This window comes from Chelonia mydas, chromosome 6 (genome assembly GCF_015237465.2).
Source record: "Chelonia mydas isolate rCheMyd1 chromosome 6, rCheMyd1.pri.v2, whole genome shotgun sequence".
In the NCBI taxonomy this organism is placed as follows: domain Eukaryota; kingdom Metazoa; phylum Chordata; order Testudines; family Cheloniidae; genus Chelonia; species Chelonia mydas.
In genome coordinates, this window is record NC_051246.2 from 131786112 (window position 1) to 131812970 (window position 26859).

Consider the following 26859-nt stretch of genomic DNA (forward strand, 5'->3'; position numbering starts at 1 on the left):
GTGCTTCACATAGGTTTTAAATCTACAAAAACCTTCTGCAGCTACCAAAATGGGTAAGTAACTGGGCTGTGGCTGAGAAAAGGGAGATAAATTTTATTCTCACTATTTAAATAAGTGTTATACTGTAAAAGTTGATGCAAGGGGGTGAAAAAACTCAGTGGAGGGCACAAGGGGTTAAGGAATTCCTTTTGGTCCAGCCAGCCCCGCCCTGCCGCACCTGCAGCAAATGCTCCATGTGGTGGAGGAATTAAAAGACCTGGAGAAAACTCATTTGGGGGCAGACCTGGAAGAGAGCAGACCTGCAAACCCCAGCCTGGGCAGAGCAGAGCAGAGGGAAAGCCAAAATCTGTAAGGTAACTGCCCCAAAAGGGGCCTCCCTTCCCTCAGCGAGGGCCCACCCCAGAAACAGAGAGAGAAACATCCCCTTCTCCCCGGCATATGGGCCCTGGAGATTAGTAATCCCTTTTTATTTTCTTGATTGGGACTACCCCAGCAGGGGGAAGCCTTGGACTGAGCTGGCCTGGTGGCGTAGGGGGCAAGGGGGAGAGGAGGTGGCCCAGGGAGGCCGGGCTCAGCTGGCCTGGGTGTATGGCCAGGATGTCACCCTGTCTGGGTGAACCAGGAGCACCTTTGTGAGAGGGGTTTGGCAAGCAGGATGGTGGTGGCTCTGTCAGGTTTCTGACAAAGGAAATGAATATGTGTGTGGGCTGTATCAGGACCCCACACCAGTGGTCTCTTTACAGAAGGGCCTTTGGGCTGCTCGGTGAGGAGGGAGAGCGGCAATGTTAATATGTGATGATGCAGTAGCGTGTCAGGGTCCCGTTGTGCTAGTCACTCTACAGACATGTAACATGCCCTGTCATAAACGTAGAGGGAAGGGTAAACAACTTTAAAATCCCTCCTGGCTAGAGGAAAAACCCTTTCACCTGTAAAGGGTTAAGAAGCTAAAGGTAACCTCACTGGCACCTGACCAAAATGACCAATGAGGAGACAAGATACTTTCAAAAGCTGGGAGGAGGGAGAAAAACAAAGGGTCTGTGTCTCTGTGCGATGCTTTTGCCGCAGACAGAACAGGAATGGAGTCTTAGAACTTAGTAAGTAATCTAGCTAGATATGCATTAGATTATGATTTCTTTAAATGGCTGAGAAATTAAGTTGTGCTGAATAGAATGAATATTCCTGTCTGTGTGTCTTTTTGTAACTTAAGGTTTTGCCTAGAGGGATTCTCTATGTTTTGAATCTAATTATCCTGTAAGGTATTTATCATCTTGATTTTACAGAGGTGATTCTTTTTTACTTCTATTAAAATCTTTCTTTTCAGAAACTGAATGCTTTTTCATTGTTCTTAAGATCCAAAGGTTTGGGTCTGTGGTCACCTATGCAAATTGGTGAGGATTTTTACCAAACCTTCCCCAGGAAGTGGGGTGCAAGTGTTGCGAGGATTTTGGGGGGAAAGACGTTTCCAAACAACGCTTTCCTAATAAATAAACCAGATAAATGTTTGGTGGTGGCAGTGGAAGTCCAAGGGCAAAGGGTAAAATAGTTTGTACCTTGGGGAAGTTTTAACCTAAGCTGGTACAAGTAAGCTTAGGAGGTTTTCATGCAGGTCCCCACATCTGTACCCTAGAGTTCAGAGTGGGGAAGGAACCTTGACATGCCCCAAGGAGCTTACAGTCCACAGGTCAGATGATAGACAACAGGTGTGCGTGCCAAACAGGTGGGGGGAGTGCAAGCAAAGAAAGTGACCAGCACGATGAGCAGTGGTCTCAGCACCGCAGCTCGTTAACAATTGCCTAATGAGTGTCACAGACAAAACTCTACTCAGAGCAGAATAAATTATTGCCGTGAACAATGACATAACAATACTATAACACTTGACAACCGCTGAGCAAAGATGGATGTAACCAGGTCTCTGTGTCCGGGTCAGCAGCCTCTCATGAACCTCCTGGTTGCCTTTGGGTCACACTACAGGCAGTCTGCCTCAGTTTCCCCTCTTGGACTGTTCAAATAAAACATCACCAGGCTTTTTGTGATCAAAAATATCCTTTCTTGGCAGGCCACTCCCAGGCCTTACTGAGCTGGAGTCTCTCTCATAGCTTCCCGGACTCTGCTAGAATCTTGCTCACTCCTTGCAATCTTTTATCCCTAAGCATCCCTCCTCATCCCTGTTGCAGCCTCCTGCTGATGTTTATAGGGAAAACACCTGATCTCTCCCAGCTGTAGCTCCTTAGTTGGCTAGCCCCAGACCCTCCAGCCATTAACGGGGGAGCCACCCTGTTATGGTGACATTCATGACCTTGGAAAGGGTCCGAGCCCCTAACCACCTCACTTGTTTCTGGCATCCCTGCTGACTTGAGTGGCATTGGTCAAATAATATTTGAACAATTTATTTGATGAATTTTTCTGATAACATATTTGACTCCATTTGCCTTTGCAAATAATTAATTTGAAAATTGGAGGGGTTTATCAATATTTCTGAATATATACGAACTTCATACAGTATTCCCATCTTTTTTCCCTATTATTCACCTAGATTTAGAGCTGAGGATTTCTTGGGGGGCAGGAGGGTGTTCCGTGCAATACAGTACTTTTAAAAATGATATCCACACATCACTGGCTGGTCCCGACCTCCATGAGGACCTTAGTCGGAGTATTAAATAGTGGATGTGCACTCCACATGCTGGCATTGCAGCATTTAGTGGTGTAAGCAAGCAGGGAGGTTACAACCAGTTTCTTGTTTTGGTTTGTGGAATTCTGTGTGCCTGTAGACTTGCAAGAGCCAGGCAGGGTGATTCAGCTGGGCCACAATCATTCACACATTGGGTGTTGTGGGCACTGGACAGGCTCATTAGATGTTTGAAGCTCCTTGGGTGATTTCCATTGTGGGCGAGCAGCCTGGCAGGGCATACCCAGGGTTGCTCTGAGATTGGAACCAAAGGGAACTTGAGGGGAGGAGTTTATAATAGGAGAGTCACTGCCAGATTGAAAGAACCCAGCTGTGGAGAAGTGCAAGGCCCAAAGGCTCCACTGTAAGGATTGTGTTCCAGGGACTGGCCCAGCTTGTTGGATTTAGACCGCAAGCTCCCTGCCCCACTGGAGAAGACAAGGTTTCGAGCTGCTGCAGGCTGTGCAAATTACAGAGTGTCATTGCAATGACTCAAGGGGTGTTTGAAGGAGACCATAGGGCTGTTACTTGTGTCTCAGACTTTAAGGAACTGATGTGCCCTAGAGAGGGTGTAGACAACATTCCCCAGAGACTGAGAAGGGTGAGTCCTTCCAGAGGTGAACCCCTAGGTGTGTGCGTGTGTGCATACATAATTATATATCACATTTAAAATTCTGATAGTATTAAGACTTGGGGAAAAGCTTATGCTCTAATAAATTTGTTAGTCTTTATGGTGCCACAAGACTCCTTGTTGTTTTTGCTGAAACAGACTAACATGGCTACCCCTCTGAATCTTTAACAGAGTTGCTATTGACAAAATTCACAATTGTTTCAAGGGTAATGAGGAAACACGCGTGTGTGTGTGTATAAGTAAATACAGGGAGTCCTCGGACTTACGACACAATTTGTTCCTCAGAATTGTGTTGTAAGTCGAAACAATGTCAGTCAAAACCACGTTTCCCATAGGAATCAATGGTATGACGGGGGGATTGGTTCCTGAACCAAGGCTTGATACACTATTTTCACCACAATAACCCGGATTTTTGTACTAAATGAATTATAGATGACGAAAGTCACAACGTTACTGTATTTACTGTACGCTGTATTTTGTAAACAGCATTCAAACGAACATATCGACGCACACATGCTGCTCCGAATGCCGGCAACCCAGGCTCAGAAAGCCAGGGAGAACGGCACATATGCTGAGCCTCAGCCATTTGCTTTCAAGCTTTGATTGGCTGAGCCCGGGGCCGGGAGTCAATCAAAAACAAGCAGCAACCCTACCTGGCAACAAGCTACCTTGCTGCCTCAAAGTCCATCAGAAGTGACCCCTTCCTGCTCCATACCAGAATAACACAACCAAGAAGTGATTTCAAGCGAACTTTACGCAAATCGAGTGTTGTAAGGGCCAAACGGGCAGTCAATTGAAAAGCATTGTCAGTGGCATCCGATGTAAGTTGGGCGTCGTACGTCCGAGGACTGTGTATACACATAGCAAACATTTTCCTTTACAGATTTTCTGTCACTCCCCGTATCATTCTCCCTCTCTCGCTCTCTGTACGTATATTGTGGAAAGCCGAACCTCTGGTGTGTTCCACAGTCGAGAGGTAAGCTGAATTGCAGGAAGAGGAATGAAATACTATCCCTGACGTTAGCATCCTGCTTTCCTCAAACCTGTTACATATGCAACACTTGTGCATGTCTGCGGCCTCTGAAAGCTAATTAGAGATTGATATAGGGAGGCATGTGGTTGGTGTGAATATTTCTTCTGACCTCAGGACCAGATGTCAGGCAAGGAACAGTGAGTAAAAGCCAAAACAGATGTTCAGAAAATTCTAAGTGAGCGATTAAGGTTGGCTAGACAGTCCCTTCCCCTTCAGTGATGTATTATCATGGACATATCTTGTGGGATTGAGAAGGTAATTTCTTGTTTTGGGATGTGAAATAATGGAGATCGCTTTTACCAGCAGTCTGGCAGGTCATAGGACTCTCCCAACCAGCTGTGCAGGTCTCTGCAGCCAGTGTCTGAGTGACTGTCCCCAGGGACAGTGGCTGTCTATTCCACTCAGGTTCAGATATATTTCTTGCTTAAATGTGCCTCCCTGCTAAGGGAACTGAGCAGCCTTTTCAAGCCTGTTCTCTTTAGTTCTTGAGCTCTCCTGCAGCCCCACCATGCTGTTTGTCTCCTTTGGGCCTGCTCGTAGGCTCTGACAGCATTAGCTGATGCTGTCCCTTGGAGGAGCCCATGAAGGCTAACTCTTTCACTGGTATCTTGTACTGTTTTGGCTGCATTTACCCACTCAGCCTATAGCCCATAGGGCTAGCCTGCTTGTTTGCTTTTCTTATAGCTTTTCTTATGGGTTTGTTTGTTTTATTATAATAGATTCATAGCTTTGTACTGGAGTATTTTTGAGCAGTAACTCAAGGAACATACTGGCCACATTCTGGAAGAAGAGCTAAAGCAAATTAGCATAACTATGTTTGACTTAACATAGATAAGTGGTGATAGCAAAAGCAAGTTAGCATACTTACGTTTGAACTTTGGCATAGATAAGTGGCCAACTGATTGCCCTCTATGAACTGAAATTTATAAAGGTAACAGGTACAGCACAAAGAACATGGAAATAATCACCACCAAACCAGTTCAAGCCAGAAGGAAGAGATGTAAGTATTAATTGTCACTAATACATATGAACATGCCAGCCTCTAGAGGAAGCACACTTCGATATTACGTGGGTGAGGAAATTAAGTTCGGACAGGTGGGCAAATGGTGCTCAGGCCGTACAAGGGGACAATCCACCCTGTTTAATTGATTAATTTTAGTCAGGTTTTAAGTTTCTCTCGGGTCTTTCCATAGCTTTCTAGCTCTCTAGCATCTCTTAATTTCTTCATCTTCCACTTGAGAGTTGAGGAACCTAGACCATTGGACTTTTTGGCATGCCAGAGGCCACAGGTTACCACCAGGATACCAAGGAAGGGTGTGTGTGGCTGATTACTTTCCCAGTTGATCACTGTTCCATTTAACTCAATACAAATCTTGAAGGCTGTATTTTTTTGCTCTCAGTGTGAGTGTCCTTGTCATACTTCCCAAGGGTCCTTGCAAAACTCTGTGTAGCCTAATTCTGGGACAAAAAACTTATCTTCTGAGACTCTAACCCATGTTATATAAACCATAATATTAATCCCCTAAAGATCAGGCAGCAAGCCCAAGTCTTGTATGCTAACTTCCTGGTCGGCTCCCTTCAGGCCCTGCTATTTGCAAGATGGGAGCAAAGAACTGCTTGGTTTTCTTTGGTCAGCCTATCAGCTTCTAAGCCACCCTCCTCTGTGGCTGTTCTTTTGCTCCCAAGTGGTGACAGTCAGCCTGTCCGCACTCACCCGGGGCCAAGGCTCTTCCCTCAATGGAAACAGGTTTAAGTAGGTGGCAGAGCTGGGTCAGAACTGCAGCTGGCTCATTGTAGGATGTTCCATGGGGCTCTTCTGCATGTGTTTGTTAAGGGAGCTCGCCAAAGCTTAGCTAAGCAGCCGTTGCTTACTGCAACGGTTGGGCTGTTAAATACAGCTCAGGCCGAGTTTCTGAAGTCCCACAGCAGTGAGATCTGAACTGCACAGTCTGGAAGACAGTAATGCTGTTCTCTTTAATTAACAGCTGCAAATAGCACAGGGAATTAGGAGGAACACACACTTAGTTTGCTTTAAATTTATTTTCTGATATTCCTGAGCAGGACATTACCCCACGTGGCCTAATGGCAGAACCACCACTTTGGCTGCAATGACATCATGTCTTTCAGTTAGTCAGCTTGACTGGAGAGACCTTAACGAACCCGGACTGCGTGGTATCATTTCCTCTTCAGCTGCTGCCAACTAGTCTAATCTCCACTCCCAAATCACCCAGGAGAAGACAGAAGAACTGGAGTCCACTATGTGATTTACTTAATTGCTTTTGGCACGGTCCATTGTTTTGTAACTGCTAGTAGGAAATTGCTGGATGTGAATACACTCTTTAAGTAACAACTTATGAAAGTGACATTTAGATTAATAATACAATGGAACACTTTGATTTTGTTTTAGGAATTTAATGGTGCCATTTGCCTCCCTAAAAATGCAGATTGTGCATTTCAAATGCGCGATTTGGCGAATGCGTTGTTTTCCATTTACAATGGACTGCTTAAAGCTTCCAGTGAGAAATTAAAAACCTATTATGAACAGCACGAATCATTCATCAACCCAGCATTTGAAGCTTGCAAAAACTACACAGCCACCCCCTTTTTATGTGGTTATTAAACTAGCAGGCTCCCACTTGCAATCAATGACCTTATCTCAACTTTTAAAAAACCTAGCTTTGTAAAAGGAAGCAGAAAAGAGAGATCCGAAATGTCTCTTACCCCTTGTTCTCAGACACTTGGACTTAAATTAATAAATGTGCACTTTTCACTTGGCCTGTGCTCTGGGAAGCTTGCAAAATGGACATGTTTCTTTTCAGAATAAATTGTCAGACTGACACCCTGGAATTGTACAAGGAATTCATGCTATCTCCAGTACTAGCGTTTTACGATGTGTGCGGTGTGAGTGTCTATCTGTATTACTCATGCAAGTTATATCTGCCATAAATAAATATGTAAAGAAACTTTGCTCTGGGAATAATTAGTTAGAAATATCCTTTCCTCGGCTTGACCGCACAGTTTTCGGTGTCATTTATGCAGCCATTACCACCAAGTTAAAGAGCTTTTTTAGGAAAAGCTGAGACTTTTTCACGTACTCGTTTTCTTTGGCAAAGCCAAGCACCCTCACCAATGGTGTACAAAGCTTTCTTTATCCACTATGTTGTCTCGGGCCAACGGCCCTCATGTAGGCTTCTATTCCCACACAAGATTCAATATACATCTTGCCTTCACTAAGGCACTTGAAGTGAAGAAGAGGTGACTATTGAGCAAGTTGGGGTTGAATTGGCTTTGACAGGAGCTGAGACATTGGGGCAGGACTCAGGTTTGGCAAGATGGAGGGGTGAGGATGGAGGGTGGGACTCTGAAAAGTGCTCATCGTTGGCTCAGCCGGTCCCACTGAAGTTAATGCTATTGTGTCTAGTGGGAGCAAGGTTAGGCCAGCACAGAGCACTCTTGAAAATTCCACCTTTGGTAAACAGCACAAATTAAAATATTTTAGCCTTTATGGTTGGGAAGAGAACCTGTCAAATGGAAAACCAGCATAAGGTGATGGAGTGTTGTGTTCCTTAGAAGAGGGACAGCTTCAATGGTAGATCTGAGAGACATGAACTCCTCATTCATCTCAGTGGGGTGATAACTCTGAAACTGATGCTGACAACTGAAATATTTAAGTTTTCACCAAAAAAGTTAGCAGTGATTGGATGACTAAGATACTGCACATCTATGCAAATAGCATAGGAGCTGAAGCGAAAATAGGAAAAGAACAAGTCAAAGTAATTCTTTACATGTCACATGTCATCAAGTCAGCAGGGCCGGAAGAAATACATCCTAGAATACTCAAGGAATCGACTGACGAGGACTTTGAGCCATTAGTGAATATTAAGACTAAGATTATGTCATGGAGGTCGTGGAAGTCATGGAATCGGTGACTTCCAACGACTTCCGTGACATTGCGGATCCTGCAGCAGCCCACCCTTGCGGGTGGCGGGACCCCACAATGGACCAGCTGCTGCCGGCAGCGACCCATGAGCTGCCCAGCTGCCGCTGCTGGCAGAGGTCCCCACTGCTCACAGAGGTCCCTCCTCCTTCCATGGGCAGTGAGGAGCTCCCCCTGCAGCTCCCAGCTCCCATGATCAGCCAGCTCCTCCCCCCCCCCCCCGCAGCTCCCCACACTCCCCAGCTGCCAGCCCCTTCGCCCAACTCCCCTGCTGCACCTACCTATCTATGAAAAGGGGAATCAGCACAACCCGGGAAATTACAGACCAGTCAGCTTAACTTTGGTACCCAGAAAGATAATGGAGCAAATCATCAATCAATCAGTTTGTAAGTACCTAGAAGAAAATAAGGTAATAAGTAACAGTCAAGAACAAATCGTGTCAAACCAACAAAATATCCTTCTTAGGCAGGGTAACAAACCTTGTGGATGGGGGGAAGCAGTAGATGTACTATAGTTTGATTTTAGTAAGGCTTTTGATAGTGTCTCAAGTGACCTACTCATACATAAACCAGAGAAATATAGGCTAGACAAACTTACTGTAAGGTGGGTGCACAACTGGCTGGAAAACTACTCAGAGTAATTATCAATAGTCCACAATCAAGATGGAAGGGCATAATTAGTGGGGTCCCACAGGGATATGTCCTGGATCTGGTTCTATTCAATATCTTAATGATTTGGATAATGGCATAGAGTCAGGGGTGGCCAAACTTGCTGACCCTCCAAGCCGCATGTGACCATCTTCAGAAGTTTGAAAGACATGGCACACCTGACAGAGGTTGGGGCTTTAGCTGTGGCAGAGGCACTTGACAGAGCTTGGGGCTTCAACCCCACTCCTGCTGAAGCCCCGAGCCCCAGCAGGTGCATCCTGTGGGGCTGAAGCCCTGAGAACCTCCTCACAGGGCAGAAGCCTCTAACCCGCTGCGAGGCAGAGGGCCTGAGCTGCGCCCTTCTCCACCCCCCCCCCCCGAGTCTTGTAGGGTGGGGAATGTGGGGGAGTCTGGGGGGCTCTGTGAGCCACACTTTAATGGTAAAAGAGCCGAATGTGGCTCACGAGCCACAGTTTGGCCACACCTGCCATAGAGAGTACACTTATAATGTTTGTGGATGATACCAACTTGGGAGGGGTTGCAAGCGCTTTAGAGGACAGGATCAGAATTGAAAAGGATTTTGATAAATTGGAGAATTGGTCTGAATGTAAAAGGATTAAATCCAATAAGGACAAATGCCAAAGTACTCTAGTTTAATTAGTTGTTCACATACAAAGTGGGAAATGACTGCCTAGGAAGGAACACCACCAAAAAGGATGTGGGGGTCATAGTGGATCACAAACTAAATATGGGTCAACAGTGTAACATTGTTACCAAAAAAAAAAAAGTGAACATCACTCTGGGATGAACTAGCAGGAGTATTGTAAGCAAGACACGAGAAGTAATTCTTCTGCTCTGTTCAGCATTGATAAGGCCTCAGCTGGAGTAGTGTCCAGTTCTGGGCACCACCATTCAAGAAAGATGTGGACATATTGGAGAAAGTCAAGAGGAGAGCAACAAAAATGATTAAAGGTCTAGAAAACCTGGCCTATGGGGAAAAAAAAGGTTTGTGCAGTCTGGAGAAGAGCAGACTGAGGAGGGGCTCATAACAATAATAACAACATATCTTCAAGTACATAAACGGTGGTTATAAAGAGGAGGGTTATATAAATTGTTCTCCTTAACCACTGGTGACAGGACAAGAACTAATGGAGTTAAATTGCAGCCAGGCAGATTTAGGTTAGATATTAGGGAAAACTTCCTAACTGTAGGGTAGTTAAACACTGGAACAAATTGCCTAGGGAGGTTGTGGAATCTCCGTCACTGGAGGTTTTTAAGGACAGGTTAGACAAACAGCTGTCAGGGATGGTCTAGGTCAGTGATAGCCAGACCTCAGTGGTTCAGAAGCCAAATTAGCGATCAGCCTTACCCAAAAGAGCCACAGTCGTGTGAATTCATTGTTTCATTTACTGTAGTGCTATATTATTATTATTCTCACAGCAAATAAGTTAAGTTAATGCAAGTTGATATCTTAATTGGTTAATAACATCATAAATGCATCCTGATTGGTTAATAACTTAGATTGGCTTAAAAAAAAGGAGGACTTGTGGCACCTTAGAGGCTAACAAATTTATTTGAGCATAAGCTTTCGTGAGCTACAGCTTATAATAATTCAATCACACAGTGTTTTAAGATCATGTTCTGTAAAAAGCCAGAGGAGCCGCAATAAAGAGCCACTTCCAAGTCACCCCAACATTATCACCAGCTGGCCTAAGGGGAGGAAAGCCCAGCAGTTGGGGCTGAGTGAGAAGAGGAGTGAACAGGCTGCACCACTGTGAGACGAGGAGCTCAGCTCAAGCTTGGGACTGGCTGAGGGCTATGGCATGCCAGAGGTCCTGGGTACGGGGCTAGACCAGGCCTGGGTGGCTGAAGCCCAGAAGCTGCTAATTAGACAGCGAGATGGGCTGTTGCTGCTGGGATCCCGCCTGAGGGGAAGGGGGCTGAGCCCAGTGGGGCCAGCGACTTTTGTTTTCAGACTGGGCCTATAGTTCTCCATTGCCCTGAAAGGAGGTGAATGCTTTAAAGTGGCGTGGCCAGAAGGCCCAGCCACCTTTGTGGTAGGAGTAGGCTGAAGATCATTGTGGGGAAACTGAGGTGAAAGTTCTGTGACACTGAGTTTTGCCACAAGGGGAATGTTCAAATATAGGAGTCTGCTGATCTGAGAAGCAGGTTAATTTCCACCAGCACATGAAGATACTATGTTGAATGCTGCATAGTGTGGTGACTATGCTGAATATCGGGTAACCTTTTACTGACTCTGCTTTCAGATGTCTGTCTGTTTAGGGGAGAGATTCCCTGATCAATAGCATTGCTGTCGCTGAACAAAAGAGACTTCCTAATGAGAAGAGGAAATTGGAACCTTTTGAAATGTCGCCATTCTGCAACGTGCGTATGGGACGGAGCAGAAATCCCAGCCTAAGGTATGCAAGAGAACACAATGCCAATCAGAGGTGTAACAAAATGGCTCCCCTTCAGTCAGCCTTGATCAGCACAATTGTTGTTTCTTCCTCCTCTGTACATGCTTCTAGGCAAGCAACAATCAATGCAGTACCACTTTTTCCTGTCTCAGGCTCGTTGTGGCTGGTGGCTGCAGTTCCTCTTTTCTCTGCAATTTAAGAGTTGGCGCATATTGTCTCCTAAAAGTGTGATCATGTTGCTTAATGCAGGGCTTTTGTGTGTGCGATGTTGCCCCTTGCCAGTCACGCCTCCTGATTTGTGCAGTTTGTACCAACAAAGAGGCAGCCTGGGACAAACAGAAATAACGTCTCATTTTCTCTTCACTCCTCTCAAATAGACTAGAGCATGAAAATAATGTTCTTACTAACCGATGCACCGACACTTCACACTCCACATAGAGTACACTCCACTTGATAGAATAATGGGCAAAGGTGTCAGACTGCAGCTTTATTCTCTGACCTTTTCAGCACTGTCCTACAATACCCAAGCATAAAAGCCTGAAATCATATAAAGGGACTGATATAGGGCTCTGCATCAAATTTTCCAGAGACATTAGACAGACCGGGGGAAACCTTGTGAAGTGGCATTCCGGTACAATCAAATAAGTGAATTACAGCTCCTTAGTGCCCATGACACAAGATGCCAGCCTGAACTTAAAAATCTTAGCTGCATTGATTCTCAGATGCATGCCACTTCAGATTGAAAATGAAATCTGACAGTTCAGCTTCCATTTCAATGCCACCAATGGGGGAAACCTGAGCTCCTGCCCACTGGATTAAAACTGGCTGATGGATAGTCAATAAAGGGGCATGATGAATTGTTTGGAGATGTGGTTCAGTAAGGAGCTTTGTAATTCCAGGTGCAGTTTTATTAGGTACCTTCACAAGAGGGAACAAACAGCCTGGGAGTGAAATATGCAGTTGATACTAAGTGGGAAGGAGCTTTAAACAATGCACAAATAAGGCTTTGTAAACTTTTCCAGCGTGTTGCTGAAAGAGACTTACTGGGTATGAGGTGGGCAGCCAGCAGATTAGTCTGAAGTTTCTAATACAATATGGGAGAAAAAATGGCTCATAGTTTTGAGTTGCCGATGCACAGGTATCACAGCATGCGGGAAGGCAGTAATCAGCCCTCTGTAAACTTCTGCTATGTTTGGTATATTTTCGTACTCTCCAGATATTGGCAAATTGCAGAGAGTTCAGAGACCAATGGGGATGTTTGAGGGACTTGTAATGAAGTTACAAGTCACGATGAAGAGCTGAATATGTATAGTGGATAGGCTAAATGACAGGAAACATGGCACCAGTCTATAATATTCTGAGTGTGAACAGCAAGAGGGAGAAGAATTGTAGTTTAGATTAAAAGGTATATAAATAGGAGCAATAGGTTGAAATGCAGAAAGGGGAAATACTGATCAGGTATCAAGGCATTTTACTAGACATAGAGATCCATTAACCTGTGGAATAATCTCTGAAGGGAATTGATAGGAGCTGTCTTATTGGTCTTATTTAAAACTAGACAGGATACACTGGTAAATTCACAGTAGGGAGCCACCTGTCCTGGCAGGGAGATGGAGCAGCAGATCTGTTTTATTTCTAGATTCCTTAACAATAATTAGAAGTCTCTGCTGTGTTTCAGAACCTAATAGACTAGCAACTAACGTAATGACCACCTTCTGCAGAAGTAAACATAATATGACAGATGGCAAGGCTGTAGGATTGACTTTTTGATATACTGGGGAGTGGTATGAGAAATCAAGGGTGCAATCCTGAAATTTTTTATTAATGAAGATACAAAGCCCTATGTGGAATTCTCAAGCCGTGGGCTTGTCTCTTTTGCACACACTTATTTTCTGTTCTCATAGTTCAGTCTTCAGAGATCAAACATGAAGATGCTCAGTTATACCTTTTAGGTGCTAGAAGGCTAACTCCTGGTTCCTCTCAACTGGTCTTCAGCTAGTTTGTACTGTTAAGCATTTCACATGCTATAACATTCACACTATTCACTACAGATTTTTTTTGGTCTTAATTTCAAGTGCTCATGAAAGAGTCTTTACTGAGAGCACTGATGGTCCCTATTTATCCTCAAAACACGTACAGCATTGACAGGAAGTACAAGCTTCTTCACCCTACCCCACTAATATCCAAAACCCTCACTGGATTGATTGCCTCTAGGGAGGGGACGGGAGATCAGTCTTCCGGTACATTAAGGTCTGCAGAGATTGTAACAAAGGTGCCGACTATGAACATGGTTTTTGTGATTTATTTTTTTTAAATCATCCCAAATCAGGATGAAAAATCCAACACCAGTATTTTCCTGGGAAGGGCTTTGCAGAACAATTCAATTTATACAAAGAATGAAACTATACTTCGGTTTGACAGCTGCCTGGGTCCATAGCTGGCCAGCTTGCCTGTCTGCCCAGGGAAGCAGGCAGCTAGGCAGACCTCAGGACCCAGCTGTCTGGGGAGGAGGACAGGCAGGTTGCTGGGGAACCCAGGTTGTGGGCCAGCCAGTGAACCTGGAAGGTGGGCAGATCGAGAGCCTGGGAACTTTGTGAACCATGAAGCCTGGGAATCCCAGTTCTGTGGAAGCCCGCCAGGAGCTTGGAAGCCGTAGTAGCCCAGGAAATTATGGCTGCTGATGAGATGAGCAGGTGAGGTGGCAGGAAACCTGCCTGATTTCCATCCAAATCTTTGGCAGAATCAGCACAGTACAGAGAAGAGCCACAAGCATGATGATAGGATTGGAAAATCTGCCTTTTAGCGATAGACTCAAGGGGCTCACACTATTTAGTTTAATAAAAGGAATGTTCAGGGGTGACTTGATCAGTCTGTAAGTGCCTATACGGGGAACAGAAATCCGATAATAGCTGACTCCTCAGGACAGCAGAGAAAGGTCTAACATGATCCAATGGCTGGAAATTGAAGCAGGATAAATTCAGACTGGAAATCAAGCGTACGTGTTTAACAGCGAGAGTAACTACAATGGGTTGGAGTTGGTTCTCCATCACTGACCGTTTTAAATCCAGGTTGGATGTTTTCCTAAAAAAATGTTCTTGGAGTTATTTCGGGGAAGTTCTCTGGCCTCTGTTATCAAGGAGGTCAGCTAGATGATCCCAGTGGCCCTTTATAGGCTTGTCTACACAGTGGGATAGTGCATCCCAAGAGGCTGTGATTTCAAAACGCACTAATGTGTTGCACGTTAGTTGGTCTGTGTTGACCCTGTTGGTGCTCTTTAATGTTGTACTGTTCAAACAACACTAGGTTAAAGGACACCAGTAGGGTCTACAGGGGCCAATTAATGTGCAACAGGTTAGCGTCTGTTAGAAATCACAGCTCTCTAGAGCTCCATTAAACCCCCATGTAGAAAAGCCTCATGAAACACATGCCCATGGAATATGTCAGTCCCATCGAATCAGCATGTTCTGTTGGAACAGTTTCCTGCTTTACTTAGGAGTAACAAAACAGGCATTAAATTCAGACAAAATCTTTTGCCTTCTTGAGCAAAATTCCCACTGAAGCCAGTGGAAGTTTTCCAGAAAGAAAGTTTGCAGAATCTGGCACAGGTAGAACAGACGCTATTTGCTTGGATAACAGTTCAGGTTCATTCATAGAACTGGAGTGTCTTATTCTTCAAAGGTTAGTTACAAAATTCTGATTAGAATTGCTTAGAAACATGGAGAACTCTTCCCTACCCACCAATCTTCACTAACACACTGGGGTCTAATTGCTTTTTGCATGTTCAGTGGTAGCAGATGACAGAATGAGGAGTAATGGTCTCAAGTTGCAGTGGGGGAGGTTTAGGTTGGAGATTAGGAAAAACTTTTTCACGAGGACGGTGGTGAAGCACTGGAATGGGTTACCTAGGGAGGTGGTGGAATCTCCATCCTTAGAGGTTTTTAAGGTAAGTCTTGACAGAGCCCTGGCTGGGATGATTTAGTTGGGGATTGGTCCTGCTTTGAGCAGGGGGTTGGACTAGATGACCTCCAGAGGTCCCTTCCAACCCTGATATTCTATGATTCTGTGTTAAAAATAGAACCAAAAAAGTGTAAATTGCAGAGGATTTAACCTTGCTTCAATCTATTTATAAAGAGGCATCCTACCCGGAGTTTAAAGATCAGTTTTTTCAGTAGTTTGTAGAAAAATACATGAAAATGGAACTTTGCAATATGCGAGCTGAAATATCCTGGTAATCTGCCAGAGCTTTAATTTCACTGTAACTGAACATTTGGGCTTCACCTTTAAACAACACATTCCAACGCTGAATTCTTATTATCTGAAGATTTCAATTCTGTATGTTCCTCATGAAAATGTTGACATATTTTTCACTCCCTCTTCACCACAAAAGAACATTGCAAATTAGAACAAACTTCACCCAAAGGTGTAACAACACGTAAGGCTTTGCAGGCTGTGAGCTCAGAGATTGGCTAACCCATGGGAAAGCTGACTAAATCTTCTGAGTTGGCACAGCTCACGTGGTTACGTATCCCTTGGATGTAATTGGAATTGGCTTTCAGGGACTCATCTCTATTCAGAACTGGCATAGAATACCCAAGCATTCAGCCCTTTGCTTGCACTCGCTTCTAAATAAAGGTTTATTTTGCTTGTCTTCTCACTGACTGCTGCTTACAAAGTGAACATGGGAGAAGAAATGGAACAAGCTAGAAGGGCTCTTTCCTTAACACCCAGGGTTTCAGGGGTCACAACAAGGAGAGCCTGGGATCCTTGCCCATACCATCGATGATATGGGGTGGGGCTCTAAAAGATAAAGGGGAGGCTGTAGCAGTGGTGGCTTTATAGCAGTGGTTCTCAGACTGTGGGTCGGGACCCCAAAGTGGGTTGCGACCCTGTTTTAGTGGGGTCACCAGGGCTGGTGTTAGACTTTCTGGGGCCCAGGGCCAAAAGCCAAAACCCGAGCCCCACCACCCAGGGCTGAAGCCTGAGGCTCAGGTTAAAGGCCCCCCACCTGGAGCTGAAGCCTTTGGGCTTCAGCTTTAGCCCACCTCCAAGACGGCAGGGCTCAAACAGGCTCAGGCTTTGGTCCCCCTCCTGGGGTCATGTAGTAATTTTTGTTATCAGAATGGGGTTGTAGTGCAATGAAGTTTGAGAACACCTCCTTTACAGGGGGCTTTATATCTGCCCATATTCATAGATTTTAGAGGCCAGAAAGGACCACTGTGATAATCTAATCTGACCTCCAGCATAACACAGGCCAAAGGCTTCCCTGAATCATTTCCTTTTTCCAGTCCAGGACTTTGTCTTGAACTTTTAGAAAAAAATAAACAGTCTTGATTTAAATATGTCTAGTGATGGAGAATCACTACAATCCTTGGCAACTTGGTCTAATGCTTAATTACCCTTATTGTTAAACATATGTTCTTATTTCCAGTCTGAATTAGTCTAGCTTCATCTTCCAGCCATTGAATCTTGTTATACGTTTGTCTGCTGGATTGAGGATTGAAGAGACCTCTATTATCAAATTTCTGTTTCCCATGTAGGTACTTTATGGACTGTGATCAACTCACTCCTTAACCTTCTTTTTGTTAAGCTGAACAGATAGGCTTAAGGAGCTCATATCACTGTCAGGCATGCTTTCTAATCCTTTACTCATTCTCGAGGCTCTTCGCTGAACCCTCTCCAGTTTATCAACACTCTTCTTGAATTGTGGACACCAGAGCTGGACACAGGATTCCAGCCATGTTAAAACAACAGCCCAGAATAGCGGTAAAATAATCTCCCTACTCCTACTCAATATTCCATTGTTTACACATCCAAGGGTTCCATTAGCCCCTTTGGCCACAGCATTGCACTGGGGGCTCATGTTCAACTGATTGTACACCATGACCCCACGTCCTTCTCAGAGTCACTGCTTCCCAGGATAGAGTCCCCATCCTGTAAGTAGTCTGCACTCTTTATTCTTCAATGTATTACCTTACATTTGGCTTGCTGAAACACCAAGTGATCCACCCCACTGTGTCAGTGATCTGTCCTCCCCATTATTTACTGCTTTGTCATCTGCAAATTTGAGCACAAATGACTGCAGAACCCCACATGTAACACACTTGCTTGATGAGGATTCCCCGTTTATAATTACATTTTGATAACTGTCACAGTTTTTAATCCATTTAATATGTGACATGTTTATTTTGTATCATTCTAGTTTTTTAATTAAAATGTTGTGCAGTACTAATTTTCCATAAACACACATTGCTTGGCATTCGTTATGTTGCCCTCTTTTAATGCCTAATAATTGGGTCCCATATCAGCCATTCCATTATTTGGTTGGGATTGATGTGAGGTTCTGAGGACTATAAGTACCTGGGTCATGCCTTTGAAAATATTGAAACATTGGCCTTCTTCTGGAATGTCCCCCGTGTTCCAATACTTATTGAAAATCAACATTAGTGGTCCAGAGAGCTCCTTGGTCAACTCTTTTTTAAAAGTCTTGGATTCAAGTTATCGAGGCTTGTTGATTTGATTTTAAAAATGTATAGCTTTAGAAGCTGCTGTTTAACATTCTCCATAGGTACTATTGGAATGGAATACATTTCCTCATCATCACCATCTATTTCATCTTCTAGACATTCTTCAAAATACAAAACAAAAATATTTATGGAGTACTTCTGCCTTTTCTGCATCATTATTCTATCACGTTCATGTTGTAATGCACCAGTGCCATTGTTAGGGTTCCTTTTGTTCCTAATATGCTTAAACTTCTTATTGTCCTCTGGCCATACATTTCTCCTTGTGTTCGTTTTATTCCCTTATCAATTTTCTGCAATTCCTAGCTTCTAATTTTCATTCTAATTTACAACAGTCTTACAGGAAAGATTGAAAAAAATGGGTTTGTTTAGTGTGGAGAAGAGACGACGGAGGTGGGACATGATCACAGCCTTCAAGTACATAAACCATTCTTATAAAGAGAAGTATGATAAACTATTCTTATCCCCTACAGACAGGACAAGAAATAATGGGCTTAAATTGCAGCAAGAAAGGTTAAGGTGAGACATTAAGAAAAACTTCCTAACTGTCAGAGTAGTTAAGCACTGGAACAAATTACCTAGGGAGGTAGAGGTTTTTTAAGTACAGGTTAGACAAAAACCTGTCAGGGATGGTCTAGATAATACTTAGGTCATGCAGTCCAGTACCTTGCACTGAGGCAGGACTATCAAAATTGCTTCCAGTGCTACATTTGTATGATTCTATGATTCATTGCTATCGACTTCCCCTTTTTCCCCTTTGTTATAGACTGGGTTTACTTTATTTTATTTTCATAGCTGTTTTCATTTCCCTCTAAACCAGCATGTTTTTTAACCTCTTTCTCAGTTGTGGGATGGTCTCTTTTTGTGGGATGGCATCTAGTAAAATATTCTTAAACACTTCCCAATCCACATTTTTCTATTTAAATTCTTTCTCTCAGCTGTTCTGGCTAATAATTGTTTTTATCTTTGTGAAACTGGCCCTTTTAGTACCACATATATATTATTGGTTTGGACTTCATTGTATTTGCACAGATGCAATAAAGCCATAATTATTTTCATCTAGGCTACCACTGAAGCTTAGTACTGTGAACAAATCCTCTTTATTTGTCAAGACGACGTCTAATATAGAATTTCTCCATGTTGGATGCAACATTTTTTGTTAGGAAATTATCTATAATTTTTAGAAATTCCAAGTATCTTTTAGTACTTTTAGCATGACACCTCCAGCATGTGTCGCAGATTGAAGTTCTACATGATAGTGCAGCTTTTTCTCATACACATTGTAGATAGGTGCTTAAAAAGCCAGTCGGCCTGGCGTGCTATGCTGGTTTGTAGCAGATGCCTATTGCAATGGTCCATGATTCATGCTCCTGGATGTTCTGGTAGTAACTGCAAAGCCCATATCTCACAGTTGATTGGTTAGAGCACTGATCCGTAAGCATTCAAGATCATTTGCTTCTTAGTGATCAGGGACTTGGAAACAGGTAATGCCATTTTTGACAGAGTGCTACTCCCCCACCAACTGTGCTTGCTTGGTCCTTATTAAAATAGGTTATAACGATGGATTGTAACACTCCAACCATCAGAACCTTCCCACCAGGCTTCAGTCATACCAATTAGGTCAAATGTATGCTCATTGAAGAGCAATTCCAATCCCTCTTGTTTATTACCCAGGCTCCTAGCATGTGTAAATAGTTAATAGATAAGGTACCTGTGGATGGTGCTCAGTAACAAGTAGCATAGTCCCTGGGGTTTGCAGGACCAATAAAATTTTTTCTTGTGCAATGGCTTCCTCTAACAGCTCTATACATCTGCTCCTAAGAGTGGCTACCCCCAGGGAAGGGCACATCCTCTCCCCTCCCAGCTTGCTGAAGTCTGGAAAGGCCTCTGGTGGTGGTCACCAAGAATTCTGTGGTGCTTTGCTCTTGATTTTTAATCTTTTTTTTGTCTTCATAAATCCAGCCTGAGGAAAGGGACTTGCGCACAACTACAGTTTTGAGGCTTTTTACCTTAAGAACATAAGAATGGCCATACTGGGTAAGACCAAAGGTCCATCCAGCCCAGTATCCTGTCCACCGACAGTGGCCAGTGCCAGGTGCCCCAGGGAGAGTGAACCTAACAGGTAATGATCAAGTGATCTCTCTCCTGCCATCCATCTCCACCCTCTGACAGACAGAGGCTAGGGACCCCATTCCTTACCCGTCCTGGCTAATAGCCATTAATGGACTTAACCTCCATAAATTTATCCAGTTCTCTTTTAAACCCTCTTATAATCCTAGCCTTCACAACCTCCTCAGGCAAGGAGTTCCACAGGTTGACTGTGCGCTGTGTGAAGAACTTCCTTTTATTTGTTTTAAACCTCTTGCCCATTAATTTCATTTGGTGGCCCCTAGTTCTTATATTATGGGAACAAGTAAATAACTTTTCCTTATTCACTTTCTCCACACCACTCATGATTTTATAGACCTCTGTCATCTCCCCCCTTAGTCTCCTTTTTTCCAAGCTGAAAAGTCCGAGTCTCTTTAATCTCTCCTCATACAAGACCTGTTCCAAACCCCTAATCATTTTAGCTGCCCTTCTCTGAACCTTTTCTAATGCCAGTATATCTTTTCTGAGATGAGGGACCACATCTGTACGCAGTATTCATGATGTGGGCGTGCCATGGATTCATATAAGGGCAATAAGATATTCTCCATCTTATTCTCTATCCCTTTTTAAATGCTTCTTAACATCCCATTTGCTTTTTTGACTGCCGCTGCAGACTGCATGGACATCTTCAGAGAACTGTCCACGATGACTGCAAGATCTTTCTCCTGATTAGTTGTAGCTAAGTTAGTCCCCATCTTATTGTATGTATAGTTGAGGTTATTTTTTCCAATGTGTATTACTTTACATTTATCCACATTAATTTTATTTGCCATTTTGTTGCCCAATCACTTAGTTTTGTGAGATCTTTTTGAAGTTCTTCGCAGTCTGCTTTGGTCTTAACTATCTTGAGCAGTTTAGTATCATCTGCAAACTTTTCCACCTCACTGTTTACCCCTTTCTCCAGATCATTTCATAGAATATCAGGGTTGGAAGGGACCTCAGGAGGTCATCTAGTCCAACCCCGTGCTCAAAGCAGGACCGATCCCCAATTAAATCATCCCAGCCAGGGCTTTGTCAAGCCTGACCTTAAAAACTTCTAAGGAAGGAGATTCCACCACCTCCCTAGGTAACGCATTCCAGTGTTTCACCACCCTCCTAGTGAAAAAGTTTTTTCCTAATATCCAACCTAAATCTCCCCCACTGCAACTTGAGACCATTACTCCTTGTTCTGTCATCTGCTACCACTGAGAACAGTCTAGAGCCATCCTCTTTGGAACCCCTTTTCAGGTAGTTGAAAGCAGCTATTACATCCCCCCTCACTCTTCTCTTCCGTAGACTAAACATCCCCAGTTTCCTCAGCCTCTCCTCATAAGTCATGTGTTCCAGTCCCCTAATCATTTTTGTTGCCCTCCGCTGGACGTTTTCCAATTTTTCCACCTCCTTCTTGTATTGTGGGGCCCAAAACTGGACACAGTACTCCAGATGAGGCCTCACCAGTGTCGAATAGAGGGGAATGATCACATCCCTCGATCTGCTGGCAATGCCCCTACTTATACATCCCAAAATGCCATTGGCCTTCTTGGCAACAAGGGCACACTGTTGACTCATATCTAGCTTCTTGTCCACTATAACTCCTAGGTCCTTTTCTGGAGAACTGCTGCCGAGCCATTCGGTCCCTAGTCTGTAGCGGTGCATGGGATTCTTCCGTCCTAAGTGCAGGACTCTGCACTTGTTCTTGTTGAACCTCCATCAGATTCCTTTTGGCCCAGTCCTCTAATTTGTCTAGGTCCCTCTGTATCCTATCCCTATCCTCCAGCGTATCTACCTCTCCTCCCAGTTTAGTGTCATCTGCAAACTTGCTGAGGGTGCAATCCACACCATCCTCCAGATCATTTATGAAGATATTGAACAAAACCGGCCCCAGGACCGACCCTTGGGACTGACCCTTGATACCAGCTGCCAACAATTTATGAATAAGTTGAATAGCATTGGTCCTAGGACTGACCCTTGGGGAACACTACTAGTTACCCCTCTCCATTCTGAAAATTTACCATTTATTCCTACTTTTTGTTCCTCATCTTTTAACCAGTTCTCAGTCCATGAAAGGATCTTCCCTCTTATCCCATGACAATTTACTTTACGTAAGAGCCTTTGGTGAGGGACCTTGTCAAAGGCTTTCTGGAAATCTAAGTACACTATGTCCACTGGATCCCCCTTGTCCACATGTTTGTTGACCCCTTCAAAGAACTCTAATAGGTTAGTAAGACATGATCTCCCTTTACAGAAACATGTTGACTTTTGCCCAACAATTTATGTTCCTCTATGTGTCTGACCATTTTATTCTTTACTATTGTTTCAACTAATTTGCCCCGTACTGACGTTAGACTTACCAGTCTGTAATTGCCAGGATCGCCTCTAGAGCCCTTTTTAAATATTGGCGTTACATTAGCTATCTTCCAGTCATTGGGTACAGAAGCTGATTTAAAGGACAGGTTACAAGCCATAGTTAATAGTTCCACAGTTTCACATTGGAGTTCTTTCAGAACTCGTGGGTGAATGCCATCTGGGCCCGGTGACTTGTTACTGTTAAGTTTCTCAATTTAATTCCAAAACTTCCTCTAGTGACCCTTCAATCTGTGACAATTCCTCAGATTTGTCACCTAGAAAAGATGGCTCAGGTTTGGGAATCTCCCTAACATCCTCAGCCATGAAGAGTGAAGCAAAGAATTCATTTAGTTTCTCTGCAATGACTTTATCGTCGGTAAGTGCTCCTTTTGTACCTCAATCGTCCAGCTTGGTGTGTCTGCCCTTTAGCTTATGATGTGTGTGGGGGGAGAACTTTTACAAGCAAATACACACATCCTCATAGCCCTCAAACTGATTGTATGTGTGTTTATATTTCTGTGTGTGGTGCCCACATTTTTCAAAGTTGGGAGACTAAAGTTAAGCACCCTAGGCCATATTGGTGTACTCAGATAAATGACCTGGTTTTTTTAGAGGGACTCAGCAGGACATTGCAGTTAGACCTCTAAAAAATTAGACCACTTATTTAGATGCTGGAGAATGGAGTTTTGTGCTTAAAATTAGGCATCCAGGTCATCAAAAACTGTTCTGAGCAATATCCTCTAAGTGCCTCTATCCAGAATTCAGGGTAAGACTGCAAAGCAATTCGAGAAGCACAGCTTTTGTGTGATTATCGTTATCGACAAGGAAAATCTGCCCTAATTTTTACTTGCTTGTATAGGCAAAAAAAGAGCGAGTGAGAGAGAACGAAAAGTGCATAGAGGGAGAGGTGTAGACTCCAGCTGAACTGATTTAATCAAGCTGATCAAAGAAAGTACTGTCGGGGAAAAAAACAGCTTTGGTTCTAACCTGCCTTAAAGATTGTTTTTTGCTGAGTTGTACTTTGTCTTTCTGAACCATCTGCATTTTCATGCTTTGTTGTCAAATTTTCCTGACACCGCAGTGTCCCAGAATGCTCTCAGTCAGAATACAAAATAGAGAAATGACAGTTAGGAAAAAAATCTGGTGGCATCCATGTTAGATTGATTTGTATGATAAATGACAATGCAGAGGCCTCTTAAATGATACAAGAAGCCAAACAGCTTCAAACAAATGCTTTCTTCAGATAGTTGACGTGTGTGTGCTACACGTACGGCACGCAGTATATAAATATGCAGTGGAACAGAGATCCAATTCAAAACATATCATTTGAATTACCAGAGACACTTTTAGTGCTGATTTGCTTTTGCAACATACTGTAGCCTACAGCTGACTATATTTTAAATATGAGTAATTGCTCTCCAGAGTTTATGGAAGAGGCCAATTTCCTCTCCTTGGGATTCTTTTACTCTGGGTGATCAGTAATTGTTTTTGAAAAAAGCAAAGAATGAAGCAAATAGCACTGAATAATGAAGCATGTCTTAACGCTTAGCTGTGCGGGTCTCCTAGAAACTGGAGTGTAACACAGTAGTTTCCTATCTCTGGGGCACAAAATATTTGTGCGACAATATAACTTGCATGACATTTAAATGCAGGTTTTCTTTCCTCTTGTTAGCATATTACTGCATATTTAAGACCAAAAGTGGATGCAAAATTTATATTATCTCTTGCTACTGATGCACATACTTAAATTGGAGAGAGGAGTCACAGCATATCTAATATCTTCAGAGTCTTCACCAAAGGGATGACCCTAAAGTGTCTGAGTTTTTATTGAATTGCAGTTCTAACCTACTTTGCATTTTGTGAAGTCTATTCATCTGCTTTCCCTCTTATCTGAATATTGTTTTTATGCTGTGACACCTAAGCAGGAAAACACGTCTGTCGTCCACAGTGCAGACAAAGTTACACTGCCCCAGGTCTGAACCTGATCCTTCTCTTCTGATTTTCAGCACTTCTGAATGGCGTCTGATGCCAAGACGTACAGCACATGTCCACCAAAAGTGACAGAAGTCAACTGGGCTTTTGCAGAAGACAGACAGGAAATTTAATTAGAGATTGTCTTAGATCCTGCCTTTGCCCACCTGTGCATCTGAGTTCTCGGGTTTTTCAGCATTTGTACCTATTTTTAATCTATTTCCTTGTATATATTTTCACTAGTGACTAATGCCCAGAGTTTACTTCAACATCTCTAGAAAAACTTGTCCTTAATGTAGCCCTGTGGCCTGAAGCCCTAGGATATTACACTGCAATTAGACACCTGCAGCTGGCCCCTGCCAGCTGCCTCTGGCTTGAGGGGTTCAGGTTGCAGAGCTGTTTAATTGTGGTCTAGATGTTCTGGCTTGGGCTGTAGCCTGAACAATGGGACCCTTTCACCTGCAAGGTCCTAGAGCCCGGGCTCCAGACATCTATGCTGCTATTAAACAGCCCATTAGTCTGACCCTGCAAGCTCAAATCAGCTGGCATGGGCCAGCCAGGGGTGTTTAATTGCAGTGTAGACGTACCCTAAGAGAGTAAAGTGTCACCGCTGTTGGTGGAATGGGATAAGTGTGGCCCAGAGCTGCTTAAGAAACTTTAGGTGGGCAGGGGCTTCCTGGGGAAAGGAGCTCTCTGCCAGCAGCTCTTGGAGAGTGAAGAGAATTGCCTGAATGGGCCAGACCTCATTTGCATTTCAGTTTTATGTGGCATTTTGAGGTATTGGGTTTGGGACATTTTGGTTAAAATTCAATTCAGTTTTGAATTTCGGAGCAATAAAAGGAAGTACAAGAGAAGTACAAGGACTTGGCATGAACATCAGCTCTGGGTGGGGTCACTGTGACTGTGCCTGCTGCCAGACCCAGTTCGGTAAGGGGCCCTGGACAGAGCTGAAGGAGCAGGAGAGACGGGAAAGAAAAAAACCCAAAGGTTCCTGCCTTCTGCTGAGGGTATCTTCCTGGTGGTGAGGACTCTATAAGGGGACTAGATACCACTGGTCCCTCTCTAAAGAGCTGAGACCGTTGCAGAAGAGTGGACAGTGCAGAACAGAGGATGGTTGGAGGTGATGGTTGGCACAGAGGGTGGCAGCAGCTGTGAGCCATCAGGCAGCACAGAGCAGCAGTTGGGATGGTGCAGAGTGGTGGCATCTGGAGCCGCGCTGAGGCAGTTTGGGCTGAAGCTGCAGACGGAGCAATAGCTACCTAAGGGGCGCGGTGCCAGCCCCTCTACCCAGCAATTAAAGCTGAAATCACTCCAGCTGGCTCAGGGGTTAGAGCCTCCAGAGCAGCCCTGGCCTGCCAGTATTCTTGGAGTCCTCTGATCCAGGATAGTGAATGGAATGGGAAGCTGGGAAGGAAGTAGAAGCTAGAATGCACCAGGCACTCATTGTGGCCATGAGGACTGAGGTTGGGACTATGATTATGGCCCCCTGAGGGATGAGAGTCTTACCTCATAGAATTTGTTGATGTATTAATTGCTGTTTTTTCCAAATGCATTTTTGTATCCCCCCCCCCAGCCTTTTTGCTGCCATCAATACCTGTCAGAAGGGTTATGTTACCATTCAACTCGTGGAATGAACACGGAGATATTCATATTTGTTCCAGAACGTTTGGGAGAGTTTTCATTTCAGTTGAGTGCTTGTTTTAAGATACTTGTACTTTTGACAAACTATTGGCAAGTGAGTACAGCCCTTAATGGAGAAGCCCTGAACCAGAAGTTCCCTTTGTCATTTGAAAATCAAGAGGGCCAGTCCCTGAAATACCCCTTCCTGTCACCCCTATGAGCCTCAAACTTTGGTTTTGGATAAGTGGGAGCTGAGTCTGAACCAGGTTTGACTTTTACTTTTGAAAGCCGGGGTATGTTGTAAACCCTGTTAAAATGACAAGCTTTTACTTTAGGTTGAAGAGTATCCTACTCCTGTGTGCGGGCTAAGGGACTCTCTAGGGAAGTGTGCCATCTGGGTCCAGTCAGTCTGGAAAGAGCCAGCCTTGAGAAAACTGGGTTGAGTTGTGTCTCTCTCCCTTAGGGAGCAGCCTGTTTTGTGTGTCTCTGGTTTTGGTTCTTGTGTGTTAAAGTTCTACCTTCTAAAAAATAAAGCAGTGTTGTGCTGCAACCTTCCAGAAAAATTAAAAAAACCCTAAAATATTCTAATTTCTCTGTGTGTATGCTGTGAACATAACAAAAACCAGAGCCTGACAATGTTTTGAAAAGTTAGTTACCTCCAGTTTTCCCCATCGCTTTTTATGATAGCCAAGTACACCCGGTACACTGTTAGGTCATGGCCCTGGGATATCTTTTGAAACTTTGTGCATTGACTTCAAATGACCAATGTAACATTGGGAAGCTGGCACATAATTCTTAGAGAGTAGGTGACTCTTCTTTCAGATGCGATGTGGAAATATATAGTGATATTCAAACTGGGGAGGAAGCTGTGTGGGTAAAAAATACTTACCGTTGCTGTGAGCTTGTCTCAGCTCCGGTGTGTGTAAGGATTCACACTTTCCAAA

The 26859-nt window shown here is 43.9% G+C and overlaps 1 long non-coding RNA gene across 1 annotated transcript; it reads left to right on the forward strand.

Moving 5' to 3' along the window:
* Positions 1 to 282: 282 nt before the first annotated feature.
* LOC122466225 lies at positions 283 to 26399 on the forward strand. The gene is made up of 3 exons (XR_006291584.1): positions 283 to 353; positions 11181 to 11333; positions 24331 to 26399. It is a non-coding gene; the product is annotated as an uncharacterized LOC122466225 (long non-coding RNA).
* Positions 26400 to 26859: the final 460 nt, after the last annotated feature.